Source organism: Molothrus ater, chromosome 3 (genome assembly GCF_012460135.2).
Source record: "Molothrus ater isolate BHLD 08-10-18 breed brown headed cowbird chromosome 3, BPBGC_Mater_1.1, whole genome shotgun sequence".
NCBI lineage: Eukaryota > Metazoa > Chordata > Aves > Passeriformes > Icteridae > Molothrus > Molothrus ater.
In genome coordinates, this window is record NC_050480.2 from 112,095,282 (window position 1) to 112,108,524 (window position 13,243).

A 13,243-nucleotide genomic window follows, 5' to 3' on the forward strand; every position below is an offset into this window, starting at 1 on the left:
GATGGAAAATTTAATTTTTCAGATTGACTTTTCAAGGTGATATCAGCTTGAAAAGTTGTGTTCTTCTGATTGAAGAAATATCATTTTTCATGTTGACTTTTCATGGTGATATCACCTTCAAAAGTTGTGTCTTTCTGATGGAAAAATGTAATTTCTCAGATTGATTTTCAAGATGATATGACCTTGAAAAGTTGTGTCCTTCTGATGGAAAAAATGCCATTTTTCATATTGAAAGTATTTCATATTTCAATGTTTCATACATTGAAATATTTCATATTTTCGTATTTCAAGATGAGGAGCTTGAATAATTGTGTTCTTCTGATGGAAAACTTAATTTCTCAGATTGACTTTTCAAGGTGATATGAGCTTGAAAAGTTGTGTCCTTCTGATGAAAAAATGTCATTTTTCATGTTGACTTTTCAATAATTTGGCAGCTCTGGGAAGAAAGGAGGAGCTGAACTTCCCCAGCTGCCAGGGACACCCCAGCTCCTGAGCAGGAGTTCAGGAGTCACAGATAAATCCAATTTTCCTGCTCAGTTTTGTGAAGTTCCCCAGCAGCAAAATCCAGTTATTGGAAATAAATGGTAAAATAAATATATAAACAAATAAATAAATAAATGGTTAAATAAATAAATAAATAAATAAATGGTAAAATAAAATCCAATTATTGGAAATAAATGGTAAAATAAATAAATAAATAAATAAATAAATGGTAAAATAAAATCCAATTATTGGAAATAAATGGTCCCTTCCCACCCAAACCAGTCTGTGATTCCCATGCTAATCCATTCCCTTGGGTTTAACATTTTAATAACAGTTCCCCCCCCAAAAAAAAACCCCCAAAAAATAAAAGTTTTTGGAGTTTGTTGGCATTTCCAGAACTCTGCATTCACAATTTTTCTTTTGTTTCTCCTCAATTAACTCCAAAGGATTTTATTTCCCAATCTGAGTGACGGCACCTCGTGGAGTGGATGAGCAAGGGACTTTTTTTTGCTGATTGTAATTGAGGTGCAAAGCAGTGATCTGTAAAAAAAACCTTCCCAAAAAAGGGTTCAGAAGCAACCTGAGGTGAGCTGTGCTCACACCATTTAAAGGCTGCACCACAAAAATTGGGCAAATCCAGGTCAGGATGTGGAGTTTTGGCAAAAAGTCCAAGAATGCTGCATGGAAATCATATAAATGACAAACAAAACAGCAGGATCCAAACACATCCACCTCCCCCTCTGCCTTCCCCAAGCTGAAGAAAACACGCAAAAACAAAGATTCAATGAGCCACAAAGAAAAATTAAAAAAAAAAAAAGGTTTAACTAGGCAAAAAGCAGGGAAAAAAAATTCATATTTCAGATAATAATCAATAAACTTAAGAATGTATTTTTAGGAGGAGGGAAATCACATCAAAATGAACCAGCTGGCCCTGGGAACAACTGAGATAATTCCGGGTGAGATGCAGCAAAAAGAGAAGGATTCCATTGCGCAAGGAGCCCCGGGTGGTGGCAGGCAGCCCGTGGGTGATCCGTGGATTGGTGCCGACAGACGGGTGCTGTAATGAGCAACCCTGGGTGTCAGGAGAGCTCCTCACCACAAATCCAGTTTGTGCACTCTTCGTTCAGCCCCTGCGCGGGAGATTTCTGTGGTTTTCTCTTTGGATGTACAGAAAAACAAACCACTTCTGATGGCAAGCAGGGATGAAAAGAGGAGGGGAGGCCTCGCCTCGCACCGCAAGCGCTGGAAACGAAACGCAGGCAAAAGGAGCAGTTTGTTCCTGTGGCTGTGGATTCTTGCATTATTTATCAGCTGGAGAAGCCCATCCAATTCTTGGTGGAAAGGATTAATTAAGACATGCACGGGCAATTATCATCACAAGGAGAAAGAAAGGGCTGATTCCCACAAGGAGGTGTTTTTCTTAAAAAACTAAATTTCAGAGTCCCTCAGGGAGCAATGAGGAAAAACTCATCAGGCTTTAGAATGAAAGGACGGGATTAATTCCAAGTTATCTATCCCAGAAAAATGGAGAGATAAAACAACAAACCAGACTCCTCCTGGAGGAGAGAAAAAAATGTCCTCTCAGCCATTCCCCACCCAATTCTGACCCTGGAGAAAGGAGAGGAACTCATTCATTGCACTTCCCCAGCCACAAAAGGAGAATAAATCATTTTCCCCACTCCATTCTAATGAATGACTCAGTGGGAAGGAAACTCCAGCGCTGTTCACTCCTGCACCACACCGTAATCCCCCACATCCCCTATTTCAATGAGGAGCAAGGAGGGAGGAGGATGGAAAGGCAGGAACAACCCAACCATTTCCCCATGATTGTCATGGAATGGTTTGGGTCGGAGGGGACTTTGAAGCTCATCGAATCCCTGCACCGAGGGCATGGATGGAGGGACAGCTCTGGCACCTCTGGGCAGGGATGGAGGGACAGCTCTGGCACCTCTGGGCAGGGATGGAGGGACAGCTCTGGCACCTCTGGGCAGGGATGGAGGGACAGCTCTGGCACCTCTCTCTGCCAGTTCCCATTCCATGGCAAGGGCCTGCAGAGGGAAATCCTGCAGCTCCACGGGAAGCAGGCAGGCTGCCGGCCCAGCCAGCATCCCTTAGGAAAGGGACAAGGAACAAGAGCACCGGCGGCACCGGCATCCATCCATCCATCCATCCATCCATCCATCCATCCATCCATCCATCCATCCATCCATCCATCCATCCATCCATCCATCCATCCATCCCCTCCCCTCCATCGCTGCCGCACGGCCGAGGCGCGGCGGATCCGGGCCCGCAACACCCTCACGGCGGGTCCGGAGGGATCCGGGGTGAGTACGGACGGAGCCGGCATCCCGGAGCCTTCAGCGGAGGGCATTGAGGCTCCGGAACCCCCCGAGCCCTCAGCGGAGGGCATTGAGGCTCCGGAACCCCCCGAGCCCTCAGCGAAGGGCGCTGAGGCTCCGGCACTCCCGAGCCCTCAGTGAATGGCGGTGAGGCGCCGGTATCCCCGAGCCCTCAGCAAAGGGCGGTGAGGCTCCGGCATCCCCCAAGCCCTCAGCGGACGGCACTGAGGAACCGGCATCCCCCGAGCCCTCAGCGAAGGGCGGTGAAGGCTCCGGCACCCCCAAGCCCTCAGCGGACGGCACTGAGGAACCGGCATCCCCCGAGCCCTCTGTGAATGGCGGTGAGGCTCCGGTACCTCCGAGCCTTCAGTGAATGGCGGTGAGGCTCCGGCACCCCCCGAGCCCTCAGCGAAGGGCGGTGAAGGCTCCGGCATTCCCCGAGCCCTCAACGAGGGGCGATGAAGCTCCGGCACTCCTGAGCCCTCAACGAGGGGCGGTGAGGCACCGGCATCCCCCGAGCCTTCAGCGGAGGGCGGTGAAGGCTCCGGCACCCCCGAGCCCTCAACGAGGGGCGGTGAGGCACCGGCATCCCCCGAGCCCTCAACGAGGGGCGATGAAGCTCCGGCACCCCCCGAGCCCTCAACGAGGGGCGGTGAGGCACCGGCATCCCCCGAGCCTTCAGCGGAGGGCGGTGAAGGCTCCGGCACCCCCGAGCCCTCAACGAGGGGCGGTGAGGCACCGGCATCCCCCGAGCCCTCAACGAGGGGCGATGAAGCTCCGGCACCCCCCGAGCCCTCAACGAGGGGCGGTGAGGCACCGGCATCCCCCGAGCCCTCAACGAGGGGCGGTGAGGCACCGGCACCCCCGAGCCTTCAGCGGAGGGCGGTGAGGCTCCGGCACCCCCCGAGCAGGCTCTGGCATCCCCGAGCCCTCAGCAAAGGGCGATGAGGCTCCCGCATCCCCTCCCCGGGGCCGCCGTGCCGGGTGAGGCTCCCGCATCCCCTCCCCGGGGCCGCCGTGCCGCACAGGGAGCCCGGGCCAGCATCCCCGGCCTCACGGAAAGCAGATCCGGCCCGTTCCCGGCGCTCAGGGCCGGCATCTCCCCCGTCCTCCGCCCGCCCGCCCAGCGCAGCACCGGCATCCCCCGGTGCGCTGCCGGCCGCAGAGCGCTGCGTGGCCGTCCCGCTGCACGGGAGCCGAGCCCCGCGGCCACCTGTCCCCGGGGCGGGAAGTACGAGCCCCTGAGGGCGGCGCGGCCCCGCCGTGTCCCCGCCGGGTCCCCGCCGGGTCCCCGCCGGGTCCCCGTTACCTGCTCAGCTCCCGCCGCCCTCACGGTCCCGCGCGCGCCCCTCGGGTGGCGGCGGCGGCAGCGACGGCGGCAGCGCCCGGCCACGCCCCCATGGGACCACGCCCCCCGCGCCATCTCGCTCCGCCCACTCACCTCCGCTCAGCCAATCAGAGCGAGCGGGGCTGGTTGCTAGGTAGATCGGAACCCCCGGCCTCTCTAACCCCGCTGGGGGGCTCTGATTGGCTGGCACCCCCCGGCGTTGCCGTGGAGACGGGATGCGGACGGGCGGGAGGAGGAGGCGGGCGCTGATTGGCTGGCACCGCCCCCCCCCAGGGTTGCCATAGCGACGGGATGCGGACGGGCGGGAGGAGGAAGAGGAGGTGGCGGCGTCGGCAGGCGGGAGGAGGAAGGTGAGAGGACACGGGGGGACACGGGGGGACCCCGGGAGGGCGCGGGGAGCGGGTGTCGCTGCGGTGGGGCACGAGCGGACACATCCCGGGCGACACTGGGGGTGCCACTGTCGTCACAGGGGGACAAGCGCAGCGTGGCACGGCGGGGCGGGGACAGAAAACGCGCTGGGAGGTGACACGAACTCCGTCGGGAAGGCGGAGGGGGTAACGGGCTCGGGGTGCGGGGAGGAAGGTGGGAAATGTCAGCACCGGTGTTCCCAATGTTTGCGTCCTCACAGATCCCGATGGATGGGGGTGCCCAGGTGGGCAAGAGGCCGATGGCACCTCGGTTGTCCCAGCTCTGGGGTGGCAGCAGGGCCAGGGCTGTGCTGTCCCCTGTGCTGGCACTGCTGGGGCACCTCCAGTGCTGGGGACAGCTCTGGGACAAGAGGGACATTGAGGGGCTGGAGCTGTCCAGGGATGGGAACAGAGCTGGGGAAGGGGCTGGAGCACCAGGAGGGGCTGAGGGAGCTGGGGAAGGGACTCAGCCTGGAGAAAAGGAGGCTCAGGGGGGCCCTTGTGGCTCTGCACAGCTCCTGACAGGAGGGGACAGCCAGGGGGGTCGGGCTCTGCTCCCAGGGAACAGGGACAGGAGGAGAGGGAACGGCCTCAAATTGTGCCAGGGAGGCTCAGGCTGGAGGAAATGACCTCAAATTGTGCCAGGGGAGGCTCAGGTTGGAGGAAATGACCTCAGATTGTGCCAGGGGAGGCTCAGGTTGGAGGAAATTACCTCAAATTGTGCCAGGGGAGGCTCAGGTTGGAGGAAATGACCTCAAATTGTGCCAGGGGAGGCTCAGGTTGGAGGAAATGACCTCAAATTGTGCCAGAGTGGGCTCAGGTTGGAGGAAATGACCTCAAATTGTGCCAGGGGAGGGTCAGGCTGGAGGAAATGACCTCAGATTGTGCCAGGTTGGACGTTTGGGTGGTGAAGCACTGGAAGAGCTGCCCGGGGCAGTGGTGGGATCCCCATCCCTGGAAGGGAAAATGTCCCAAAGCCACGGGGATGTGGCACTTGGGGACAGGGTTGGTGCTCTGGGTCTCTGTTTGGATTTGCTGCTGCTCCACAGGGATTTTGTGCCAGAAATGGTTCATAAAGTTCCCAAAGTGGCTCTGCTCCTGCAGGAGCTGTTTTGAGCAGGGTTTAGCAGAGATTAGCACGGGTAAAGGAAATTATTCCAGCATTCCTGGTTAATGGGATGTGAGCATTATGGATTGTTGAGCTCTCTTCAGTGGAATCACTTCTTTTTTAAAACTTTATTTTCAAATTCCAACTTTATTTTCAAATTCCAACTTTATTTTCAAATTCCAACTTTTACTGCAATCAATGGAGGTGTTCCCAGTGGTTTCCAAGTGGAATTTTCCTGCTGTTACAAGGCACCATTCCCGTCTCCAGCCCTGTGAAATTTGTGTCCCCTTCATATCCAAATTTCTGGGATCCTCCCATCCCAACTGTGAACCATTCCCAGGGACTCTGATCTGAGCAATTTTACTCTTTTTAACCCTGTACAAACTCCCAAAACTTGGGGGTTTTCCCCCAAATCTCTTTTGTTTTATATTTTTATTTATATTTACCATACCTGCCACCTGCTCCTACATTTCCTTTTGGTTTTTTTACAATGAAAATAGAATTTTTTTTTGTTTTGTTTTGGGGCATTGCGTTTCAATACCTTGATCCTTGTTAACCTCCCCTCCTTGTGGAATTATGGAATTGTGGAATTATGGAAATATGGAATTGTGGAATTGTGGAATTAGGGAATTGTGGAATTATGGAATTGTGGAATTGTGGAAATATGGAATTCTGGAATTATGGAATTGTGGAATTATGGAAATATGGAATTGTGGAATTGTGGAATTGTGGAATTGTGGAATTATAGAATTATGGAATAGTGGAATTATGGAAATATGGAATTGTGGAATTGTGGAATTATGGAATTATGGAATTGTGGAATTGTGGAAATATGGAATTCTGGAATTGTGGAATTATAGAATTATGGAATTGTGGAATTGTGGAATTGTGGAAATATGTAATTATGGAATTGTGGAAAAATGGAATTGTGGAATTGTGGAATAATGGAATTGTGGAATTATGGAATTATAGAATTATGGAATTATGGAATTGTGGAATTGTGGAATTATGGAAATATGAAAATATGGAATTGTGGAATTGTGGAATTGTGGAATTATGGAATTGTGGAATTGTGGAAATATGGAATTATGGAATTATGGAATTGTGGAATTGTGGAATTGTGGAATTATGGAAATATGGAATTATGGAATTGTGGAATTATGGAATTGTGGAATTGTGGAATTGTGGAATTATGGAAATATGGAATTATGGAATTGGGGAATTGTGGAATTATGGAAATATGGAATTGTTGAATTGTGGAATTATGGAATTATGGAAATATGGAATTATGGAATTATGGAAATATGGAATTGTGGAATTGTGGAATTGTGGAATTATGGAAATATGGAATTATGGAATTGTGGAATTGTGGAAATATGGAATTGTGGAATTGTTGAGTTATGGAATTATGGAATTATGGAAATATGGAATTGTGGAATTATGGAATGGTGGAATTGTGGAATTATGGAATTGTGGAATTATGGAATTGTGGAATTATGGAAATATGGAATTATGGAATTGTGGAATTGTGGAAATATGGAATTGTGGAATTATGGAATTATGGAAATATGGAATTGTGGAGTTATGGAATTATAGAATTATGGAATTGTGGAATTATGGAATTGTGGAATTATGGAAATATGGAAATATGGAATTGTGGAATTGTGGAATTATAGAATTGTGGAATTATGGAATTGTGGAATTGTGGAATTATAGAATTGTGGAATTATGGAATTGTGGAAAGATGGAATTATGGAATTGTGGAATTATGGAATTATGGAAATATGGAATTATGGAATTGGGGAATTGTGGAATGGTGGAATTATGGAATTGTGGAATTATGGAAATATGGAATTATGGAATTGTGGAATTGTGGAATTGGGAAATTGTGGAATTATGGAAATATGGAATTATGGAATTGTGGAATTGTGGAAATATGGAATTATGGAATTGTGGAATTGTGGAATTGTGGAGTTATGGAATTATGGAATTGTGGAATTGTGGAATTATGGAATTGTGGAATTATGGAATTTTGGAATTATGGAATTGTGGAATTATGGAAATATGGAATTGTGGAAATATGGAATTATGGAATTATGGAATTGTGGAATTATGGAATTGTGGAATTGGGGAATTGTGGAATTGGGGAATTATGGAATTATGGAAATATGGAATTGTGGAATTGTGGAAATATGGAATTGTGGAATTGTGGAAATATGGAATTGTGGAATTATGGAATGTGACTGCTCCAGGTGACCCACCCAGATCATCAAATCCACCCCAAAATTCCCACCCTGAGCATCTCCGGGAGCGCTGTCCTGGAGCTTTGGGAATGTCACCGTTCCCCGGGGAGCTGTTCCAGCCCCAGCACCCTCTGGGCCGGAACCGTTTCCTAAAATCCACCCTGAACTTCCCCCGGGACACCCCCAGCCCTTCCCTGGGCCCTGCAGACGGAGGGAGAGAGCCAGGCCGGCCCCTCCACGGCTGCCCAGGAGGGAACTGCAGAGACTTTTCCCCGATCCTGGGGTTTGCAGACAGAATTCCCTGCATCCCAAAGTCTCAGACTTTCCCCAGATCCTGAGGTTCCACATTTTCCCAAATCCTGAAGTTTCACACAGAGTTTTCCCAGATCCTGAGGTTTCAGACTTTTCCCAGATTGTGAAGTTTCAGACTTTTCCCAAATCCTGATCTTTCACACAAACTTTTCCCAAATCCTGAAGTTTCACATCTTCCCCAAATCCTGAACTTTCACACAGAATTCACCCAGATCTGAACTTTCAGACAGGATTTTCCCAGATCCTGAAGTTTTACTCAGACTTTTTCCAGATCCTGATTTTTCATGCAGACTTTTCCCAAATTCTGAGGTTTCAGACTTTTCCCAAATCCTGAGGTTTCACACAGACTTTTGCAACATCCTGAACTTTCAGACTTTTCCCAGATCCCAATCTTTCACACAGACTTTTCCCAAACCCTGAAGTTTCATATTTTTCCCAAATCCTGAAGTTTCACAAAGGCTTTTCCCAGATCCTGAAGTTTCAGACACAATTTACCCAGATCCTCAATTTTCAGACTTTTCCCAAACCCTGAAGTTTCACAGAGACTTTTGCCAGATCCCAGTTTCAGAACTTTCCCAAATCCTGAACTTTCACCCAGACTTTCCCCAAATCCTGAAGTTTCACATTTTCCCCAAATCCTGAACTTTCACACAGAATTCACCCAGATCTGAACTTTCAGACAGAATTTTCCCAGATCCTGAAGTTTCAGACACATTTTCCCCACATCCTGAACGTTCAGACTTTTCTCAGATCTGAAGTTTTTATCAGACTTTTCCCACATCTCAATCTTTCACACCACAGACTTTTCCCAAACCCTGAACTTCCACAGACTTTTCCCAAATCCTGAACTTTCACAGACTTTTCCCAGATCCTGAAGTTTCAGACACAATTTACCCAGATCCTGAAGTTTCAGAATTTTCCCAAATCCTGAAGTTTCACAGAGACTTTTGCCAGATCCCAGTTTCAGAACTTTCCCAAATCCTGAACTTCCACACAGACTCTTCCCAAACCCTGAAGTTTTACAGATTTTCCCCAGATCCTGAACTTTCACACAGACTTTTCCCAGATCCTGAGGTTTCCATACTTTCCCCAAATCCTGAACTTTCAGACAGGATTTTCCCAGATCCTGAAGTTTCAGACACATTTTCCCCACATCCTGAACTTTCAGACTTTTCCCAGATCTGAAGTTTTACTCAGACTTTTTCCTGATCCTGATTTTTCATGCAGACTTTTCCCAAATTCTGAGGTTTCAGACTTTTCCCAAATCCTGAAGTTTCACACAGACTTTTGCCACATCCTGAACTTTCAGACTTTTCTCAGATCTGAAGTTTTTATCAGACTTTTCCCAGATCCCAATCTTTCACATCACAGACTTTTCCCAAACCCTGAACTTCCACAGACTTTTCCCAGATCCTGAAGTTTCAGACACAATTTACCCAGATCCTCAATTTTCAGACTTTTCCCAAACCCTGAAGTTTCACAGAGACTTTTGCCAGATCCCAGTTTCAGAACTTTCCCAAATCCTGAACTTTCACACAGACTCTTCCCAAATCCTGAAGTTTCACAGAGACTTTTCCCAAATCCTGAAGTTTCACATTTTCCCCAAATCCTGAACTTTCACACAGAATTCACCCAGATCTGAACTTTCTGACAGAATTTTCCCAGATCCTGAAGTTTCAGACACATTTTCCCCACATCCTGAACTTTCAGACTTTTCTCAGATCTGAAGTTTTTATCAGACTTTTCCCAGATCCCAATCTTTCACACAGACTTTTCCCAAACCCTGAAGTTTCATATTTTTCCCAGATCCTGAACTTTCAGACACATTTTTCCCAAATCCTGAAGTTTCACAGACTTTTCCCAGATCCTGAGGTTTCAGACACAATTTACCCAGATCCTGAAGTTTCAGACTTTTCCCGAATCCTGAACTTCCACACAGACTCTTCCCAAATCCTGAAGTTTTCCAGACTTTCCCCAAATCCTGAACTTTCAGACTTTCCCCAGATCCTGAACTTTCACGTTTTTCCCAAATCCCGATTTTCCCCCCAGACTTTTCCCACATCCTGAGCCCCGTTTTCGCCTCCTCACTCCTTCCAAAGCCCCCACTCCTCAGAGCTGCTTTGGGAATTTGGCTGTTCCAGCCCCAGGATCCCAAATCCCTGCGGGATCCCAAATCCCTGAGGGATCCCAAATCCCTGAGGGATCCCAAATCCCTGCGGAACCCTGGCACAGGACCGTGGGGTTTGTGACTAATGGCCAAAGCTGGCCCTGAAAAACACCACGGGGCTGCCTGGACCTGTTTGATTCCGGTTTTTTTTTGGCAGCTGAGCTGGGAAACAAAACAGAAATTCCGGCCCAAAATATCCACCTACTCGCTTGCACAAGGAGGTGGATGTGAAACCTCGGTTTGAAAACCTTCAGCTTTTTAAAGTTGGAGAGGAAATTTGGTATTTAAGGAGCTTTAGCACAAAAAAACTCAAAAAAAAACCAAAAAAAAGGGAAAATCTCAGATTTTTATAACTTTATTTACATGTAACTTTAATTATTTTTATTCATATTTTATATAAATATATAAAAATATATTTACATAAAATATAAATATAAATAATAAATAGAGTTAAATATAAATATATATTTATTTATATTTTCCTTTATTCATATTTTACTTTATTTATTATTTAACTCATATTTTTATAAATTTATTTCCTGAGCACAGAGAGGAAAATACAACAGATTTTCCTTTGGGGTATTTTGGGGTTGGGGTTTTTTTGGGTTTTTTTTTTTTTTGTTTGTGGGTTTTTTTTGTCATTTTGTTCATTTGTTTGGTTTTGGTTTTTGGGTTTTTTTTTTTGTTTTGTTCTTGTTTTATTGGGGTTTTTTGTTTGCTTGGTTTTCTGGGGTTTTTGGGGTTTTTTGTGGGTGTTTTTGTGCGTGCGTGTGGTTTTCTGGGGTTTTTTTCTTTCTTATTTTTCAGGTGGTTTTTTGGTTTTGTTTGTTTGCTTGTGGTTTTTAAAATATATTTTCTTGATATATATGTATATGTATATGTATATGTATATGTATATGTATATGTATATGTATATGATATATTATATGTATATTACATTATATTATATTATATTATATTATATTATATTATATTATATTATATTATATTATATTATATTATATTATATTATATTATATTATATTATATTATATTATATTATATATCAAACATAATAGATATTATTTATATTTATATTTATATTTATATCTATATCTATATTTATATCTATATCTATATCTATATCTATAGAATATAATTATTTATATTTATATGTATATTTATATGTATATTTATATGTATATGTATATGTATATGTATATCTATATCTATATCTATATCTATATCTATATAATATAATCATATATATTTATATTTATATATTTATATATTTATATATTTATATATTTATATATTTATATTTATATTTATATTTATATTTATATTTATATTTATATTTATATTTATATTTATATTTATATTTATATTTATATTTATATTTATATATATTCTATTTGTGTATACATAATAACTTCAGAAAGGAAGGAAAAATTAAACCTAAAATCGATGTGCCCAGACAAATCCCACAGTGATTTTTGAAGACAAATCCATTGAAATAGAGAGGAATTTGAATTTTGTCTGGGTAAGGAATAAGGTCTGAGAGTAGCTACAAAACCCCTTTTTTGGGTGGGTTTTGATGTGCTTGGGTTCAGCACAGGCTGCTAACACAATATGGGATTTAATTCATGGATTTGCTTTTCTTTTGTCCCAAAATTCCCATTTTCCATCCTGCCACCGTGAAGCTTTAAAATGATCTGAGGTATTTAGAGCAAAAAAAAAAAAAAAAAAAGCTGAACAAATTGATGCAGGAAATGGAATTTTTTTTTTAATGTGGTGAAGAAAATATTTGGTTTTCAGGCAGCTGAAGGCTCCAGCCTGGAAATTGGAGAGCTGAGGAATTAATCCTGCAGGATAGAAGATGAAGGGGGGGAAAAAAAATCCCTTTTTCTATGTTTGGGCAGGGATTTATGGAGAAATTGCTTTATCTGTACAAAATTCTGACATTTGGTGTCCCAAAAAGGGGATTTGGTAAATGTCTGATTTTGGGAGATTTTGCTAAATGTCTGATTTTGGGAGATGTCTGATATCTCCGCATTTCTGGAGATTTTGGTAAATACCTGATTTATTTGGTGTGGAAATTCCTGTGAAAATCACAGACTTGTTAAGGTTGGAAAAAACCTTTGGGATCACCAAATCCAACCATCAACCGTGGTCACCACCAAACCAAATCTGCATTTTCTGGGAAAACTTCCAGGGATTGCGATTCCACCTGTTCAAAGGAATAACCATGAACACTTGTGGGATTAAGACCTTAATTATGAATTATTCCTTATTTATTAATTATTATGAATTATAAATTCTAAATAAGTATTTATTAATTCTTTGGTCGTTATTAAATATTATTTAATTGATTAATTAATTAATTTTAAATTATTGATTTAGTGCACAGAGGTTCCAGTGGGAAAATCCTGCAATCTCAGGATGGTCACCCCCAAACCAAATTTACATTTTTTGGGAAAACTTCCAGGGATTGCGATTCCACCTGTTCAAAGGAATAACCATGAACACTTGTGCGATTAAGACCTTAATTATGAATTATTCATTATTTATTAATTATTATTAATTACAAAGTATAAATAAGTGAGTATTTATTAATTCTTTGGTCATTATTAAATATTAATTAATTGATTAATTAATTTTAAATTATTGATTTAGTGCACAGAGGTTTCAGTGGGAAAATCCTGCAATCTCAGGATGGTCACCCCCAAACCACATTTACATTTTTTTGGGAAAACTTCCAGGGATTGCGATTCCACCTGTTCAAAGGAATAATCATGAACACTTGTGGGATTAAGACCTTAATTGTGAATTAATTATTTATTATTTATTAGTGCAC

General features: G+C 44.4%; 1 protein-coding gene across 2 annotated transcripts in view; it reads right to left on the bottom strand.

Moving 5' to 3' along the window:
* The window catches only part of FZD3 (frizzled class receptor 3), a 73,803-nt gene extending 69,594 nt beyond the window's left edge, over positions 1-4,209 (bottom strand). For both annotated transcript variants that reach the window (XM_036379854.2, XM_036379853.2), the window contains exon 1: positions 4,132-4,209. The gene's annotated coding sequence lies outside the window, so the exon portion shown is untranslated. The remainder of the gene's footprint in view (positions 1-4,131) is intronic.
* Positions 4,210-13,243: the final 9,034 nt, after the last annotated feature.